General features: G+C 56.1%; 1 long non-coding RNA gene across 1 annotated transcript; it reads right to left on the bottom strand.

Moving 5' to 3' along the window:
* Window positions 1-4,040: 4,040 nt before the first annotated feature.
* LOC120238527 lies at window positions 4,041-5,475 on the bottom strand. The gene is made up of 2 exons (XR_005530244.1): window positions 5,341-5,475; window positions 4,041-4,773 (listed from the first exon to the last, which is right to left on the bottom strand). It is a non-coding gene; the product is annotated as an uncharacterized LOC120238527 (long non-coding RNA).
* Between the last annotated feature and the right edge of the window lie 235 nt (window positions 5,476-5,710).

The following is a 5,710-nucleotide window of genomic DNA, read 5'->3' as shown; positions in this document are numbered from 1 at the left end:
ATCAGGTTGGGTGATACATGTGTATTGGGGTCCGGGTTAGGTGGCCGTGCTATTTTTCCCTTAGAGGATTTGATGACATAGGGAGGGCACTGGATGACATTTGGTTTAGGTGAGACTGTAAGCTGCGCGGTCCTAGACTTACAGGGTAAAAAAATAAAATTGCCATGAGGCTCTATCGAGTTACTGAAAGCTGTCCCTGGCGGCAGTGCTCCAAGGCCAGCGCGTCTCCCTCACCCCTCCGGGAGCCCACTGGTCTTCTCATACTTCAGAGTCCGTCTGTGGGAAGGTCACTTCTTCCTGGAGTGCTGGACCTTATACCCTGCAAACCAGCCGCTCTGTGCCCCTCCCCCTCCCACCACCCCATTCTCTCTTGGGGGAAGCCACTCAGCACTGGGAAAGACAGACCCCAGCCAGAAACCACAGGCCCATCTCTGCGTGGCCTTTGATAGGCTGAGTGACCAGACAGGTCCTTTCTCTGATTCCCGTCTCAGGGTGTCTGGCTCCCTAAAGGGGGCCCTGTCAGTATTCCTCAGAGAGGAGGGCAGGGGTGAGGTGGGTGCAAGGCAGGGCCAGGACCCCCAATAAATCAATCACAGAACAGCTAGGCACCTACCTGCCTCCCAGATGAAGTTTACAGGGAAATTTTTAAGCCTTTAAAAACTTCCTGAGCTGCACCCCACATTGTATCAAGATATAAAAATGTGGCAAGTCTGGGTGGCTCAGTAGGTTGAGCCTCGGACTCTCGATTTTGGCTCAGGTCATGATCTCATGGATGTGGGTTTGAGCTCCCGTTCGGCTCTGAGCTGGCAGCATGAAGCCTGCGTGGGATTCTCTCTCGCTCCCCCTCTCTCCCTCTCAAAATAAATTTAAAAAAAATTAAAAAATTAAAAACAGTTTTAAAAAGATCTAAAAATACCCCCCAGATCCCATGTTAAATTGCATTTTTCTATGATTACACAAGTTAGGTTGATTTACAGTTGACTCATTAACGATGTTCTACGTACAGACATTTAATTGTTCGTTAATTTCAATTTTGCTGGAGTTGGATTGTTTTGTTTTTTAGAGCTAGTAATTATTTTCAAGTTTCGAATATTTCCTTAGGGCCTGTGATAAAGCCCGAGGCTTTGTGTTTCTGTTTTGTGGGGTTGTGGCTGCAGGCGGATTGTGGGGGGAGACGGGCCTATCCTCCCTCCGCCAGTCTCTGCAGGCCCTTCGGGAGGCGCCAGATTGTGTGGGCGGCGTCGCCTGGGGATGGTGGGATGTGGCTCCCACCCGGCTCGGGGCAGGAGAGCCTTACGGGCACGCCGGGGAAGCTCGGGCCCGAGTGGCCGCCTCCCCTCCCCCAGGCCGGGGTGGAGGCAGCCGAGAGCTCTCCAATTGGAGAGCCTTTCATCTCTTTGTTTTTACAGTGATTAACCCGTCCGAGCGCGCTCCAAGCGTGGCTCCAGGCAGCGCAGGGGGAGGGGAGCGGAGGGCAGGGCCAGGAGGGGAGGGAGGGGCTCTGGGCTTTGTCGCTTTATGGGTACTGTGCTGCCATAGCAATGGGGCTTTCTATGGCCTGACTTTCATTCGATTCCATTAAAAAGCCTGTCTGCTCAGTCTCGCGAGCGGAGTGGGCGTTCCGTTTTCTCCAGGCTTGCCCTGCGCCCCTCGCCCTTGGGGAGGGGAGGGCGCAGACTGGGCTAGATCGCCGGGCCTGCAGGGGGTGAGGGGGTGGCGAGCCGAAGACTTGATTTTGGGCACACAGCACCCTTGCCCGGATCGCCAAAGGTGGGCGGCTAGGCTCGCACTCCTACGACCCCGGGAGCCCCTTCCTCTCCAGGGGCGTTGGGGCTTGAGGGAGGCACGCAGTTCAGCCCTTGTCCGGCAGGACGGAGGCCAGGGCACCTGTCGGTCGCTCCACCTCTGCATGCATTTCACACTTTCTATCCTGTTAGGCGCCCGCACTCCTCTGCCTACGCGGACTTTTCCTCTTCTGGTTTTTATGTCATGTGGATTTAATCTAGTTAGACGATTTTCTGCTTAAAATTGCATTGTTAACAGCAATTGTTTAAAAGTGGACCGAGAATCTAGGCGCCCAATCTTTGAACCGGGCGGGTTTTGCATGCCTCTGCTTGGTGCTCCAATCGGCCTGTAAAGACCCGAGCGCGGAGGGGGAGGGCGACACAGAACAATCCTCGAGCTTTCTCGCTCTTGAGCCTTCAGGGCCTTTTCCCCAAGCGCAAACAGATGCAAATGTCTCTGCAAACATTGCACAAAGCTATAAAGAGAGAGGTGGCCTCTCCAGGCCTCAATAGCCCTTTAAACCCAGTCCAATTGCCCTTAAGTAGAGGTAAATGGTCCGCACGCATTTTTGCACTTCGGATGGAAGCGGGGGTGTAAGAAGCGCCAGCGCCTTGCGGGAGCGGGGGCTAAAGGAGGGCTCCTTCGGTGCAATGGTTTATGCCGCGTACCCCGGCCGCCGCGCACTAAGACGGGCCAGAGGGTGCAGTGGCTCTGGGGATGCAGCACCTCGGGCTGGACGCGGACCGCCAGGTGGAGGAAGCTGGTGCCGCGGATATGCGCGCCCCGAGAGGTTGCGGGTCCTTTCGGGCCCACAAAGGCCGCGCTAAATCGCCGCGCGCACAATAGCATGAAAGGGCGCGCACAGGCCCTTCAGGAACAAAGTGGGATCACAGTGCTCCAAGAAGACTAATAAGCTTTTTAACTGGTAGGCACGTCGGCTTCGCCTCGCCCTTTGTGCGCGCCGCGCGCCGCGGTGAGAGCGGGTGTGTACCCTCCAGGCCCCTGGGGATATCGGGGACTCTGCCTTCCGCGTGCCTCAGAAATCCTGGGGCAGCCGGAGCGCGTAGCACCAGGCGTTTCCTTCCAACCTCGCCAGCAGAGGCTCCGGAGGAGGCCTGCGGACGCAGTCCGTAGCTGGCCCCAAACCCCTGCGTCCTGCTCACCCACGTGGGCCTCGCGAATTTAGAGGCTTGGGCACTTCTTCATCCCTCGGAAGACCGTGTGAAGACTTCGGCGTCTTAGACCTTAAGAGGAAGTAGCTCCGAAAAGATGCCAGCGCGGGTGCGAACTCAGCTGCTCGTCCCCAGCACCTAGCCAAGTGGTCACTGCCTCCAGTCCAAGGCCTTCCCTCAGACACCGCTATGGAAATGTGCCCTGGGCGCGCTGGGCGGCCACACGCCGGGAATGGCCCCCTGCCCTTCACTTTCTTCCCTGCACTGTGCCACCTAACATACCATCCCTGTTTGTTGAGGCTGGGGCGGGGGGCATGGGGGGGGGAGGCGGGAGGTGCGGTGCCTGTGGGGGAATTGTGGTCACCGAACTTCCGGCCCTGTGGTCTCAGGTCTGGGACAGAAATCAAATTATACGTTAGGTATAGTCCCAGAGAGTCATCAACCTTTTGTACCTCAGCAGGGGTCGGTTGAATCCATTTGCTGGGTAGGAAGAAATGATCGCCCCACGGAAGGACAGGAGCTGTTGGTTGGGCTTCAGTGGCGAACCGAGGCATCTAAGTCTGCAGGTGTCTCTGGTCCCTATCAGCCCCTAAAATGTACTTTGAGGGCATGGACCATACTTTACTCCTCACAGGATGTGGCCCTTGAGGATGTTCCCCAGGTGTCTGTGGAACGAATGAACGAGTTAGGGAGAAGTGTTCTGGGCAGGGAAGTCTCTGGTTGTCCAGCAGCGAGAGATTTTGGAGCTTTGAGTGGCAGGAAAGGACAAGCCCTCCCTTGATGGAACCCCCCCAACCCTCCCACCCACCCACACACTCACTCCAGCCTTCTCTGCTCCCAAGCCCCTTTCCTTCTGCCATGGTGTCACTTTCACTTGTCTTCATTTGCTGTGTCAGCCCCGGGCTGTCACTTTCTGGAAGTGGTAGATCCCAGCCCCAGACCTGATCCAAACAGCCTGTCTTAAAGCTGGCGTTTTATGTGTGTGGCCAACAGCACTTTCCTCCACCGCAAACGCCTCGCCACCTTTAAATGCCGCCCAAATCGTGGTGGCAGCGGGTGTGCTTACCTAGATCATAGGCTGGCTAATGTTAGCCCCCATTATTTATTGAGGCTTTCTTTGTGCAACCTACTTCAACATGAAGGGTGCCAAGCCCCGCAGTTGGCACCGGTGTTTATCCCCATGGCACAGATGAGAACTCCCAGGCTTAGAGTTGCTGTCGCTTGTCAAACAATGGCAGAGTCAGGATTCGAACCTTGGCAATCGGTTCCAAAGCCCAGGTTCTGTTGCTAGTTTGTTCCAAATCGTGCTTTTTCTCTTCGCTAACTCCACCCCCACCCTCGGTACTAGAGACCAATTCTCCAGGCTGGGGGGACGCAGCCTGCCTCCCAAGAGGCGCGTCCTGGTCGCCCCGGGCAGGTGCAGGGCCCTGGCGGGCGCGTGGGGCGGGGTGGGGGCGTTATCTCCTGACCGATGGCGGCCTGCACATCTGTTTATCTCCGAGGCCGCGCTGGATTGGATTTCTCGATGTTTATCTCCCTCGGAGGAGCAGTGCGCTGGGGCCGCCGCGGAGCGCGCAGCTGCGAACCCAGCCGTGATTGACAGGTCGGGAACCTGGCCTCCTGCCTGGCTCCGTGTGGGTGTGGGCGGCTCCGCGGAGCTCACCCTGATCCTGACCGGAGAGAGCGCTGCAGGTGAGCGTGCAGGCAGCCAGGTGCCTCCGAGTTCCCTGGTCCGTCAAGCGCGCAGGCTAGGTCTCTGCTTCGTTAAGTACCGCTTAGCTGAGCCAGAGGGACAGTGTTGATTCAGCAATGCAGACTGGGGACAGAGGATGGAGTTGAGGGGCGGTGGGCAGTGAACAGATGGATGAAATCCCAATGAGTGCCTTTCCTAACCTGTCAGGTAGGCATCCTCAGGGAGCTGAGCAAAGGCCCTCAGAAGTGCCTGCTCCCAAGATTGCCTGGGGTGAAGAGGGAGGCCCCGTTTGGGGAAAGGGGAATGTGAGTACTAGTACAAGTACTTCCACGTGGGGCCACTTCAGGAGGTTACAAAGGTCAGTGAAACTAAGATGGACCATTTAGCTACCTTTTCTGGCCATACCCCCACCCATTCAGGTCGCCTCCCATGGTCTTTTGTTACTGCAGTTTGTACTTCTATATACACTCATGGCGTGGCCATGTGACTGATGGAGGTGCTGGCTCAGTGACCCCTGCCTTATTACATGGATGTCACCATGTATTGGTGATTTAAGTTCCCCTGTCCCAGTGGCTGCCTAATAGATGTGATCTGTCCCTCCAAAGTTTATTTTAATTCCCTCACTTCACCCACCGCCTAGCTCCCCGTTTTCACTTTCCAGCCCCCTTTAAGAGGGGGATTCCTGAGTACCTTTTTGTGCTCCTGATGTTAAGGACAGATTAGTACATCTGTCACAGCCCATATCCATCCCTTGCAACGGGGGCCTGGGGTCTTGAGCGACAGGAGATAGGACACTCAGCGTGGGCAGTTCCCGCTCTACCTGGGTCACTTGTTAAGCACTCAAAGTGTACAGAGAGCATTGGCTGGTCTTACTGGCTGTGCGGGTGGCCCCGTATGTTCAGTGATGATATCCAGGCACCTGGGTTTATCATTTCACACAGACTATATTGAGCCAGCTAGTGACAATAACTCCAAAAGAAAGTGTCATAATGGGCAAATGGATACTGGGTGGCTTCGCATGGGACACAGGTCCACCTCTCCTGGCAGAATGGGCACTGAT

This window comes from Hyaena hyaena, unplaced genomic scaffold, assembly GCF_003009895.1.
Source record: "Hyaena hyaena isolate Hyena2069 unplaced genomic scaffold, ASM300989v1 scaffold_214, whole genome shotgun sequence".
NCBI lineage: Eukaryota > Metazoa > Chordata > Mammalia > Carnivora > Hyaenidae > Hyaena > Hyaena hyaena.
Note: the sequence above shows the minus strand (reverse complement) of the source record. Positions and strands in the feature narration are given on the sequence as shown.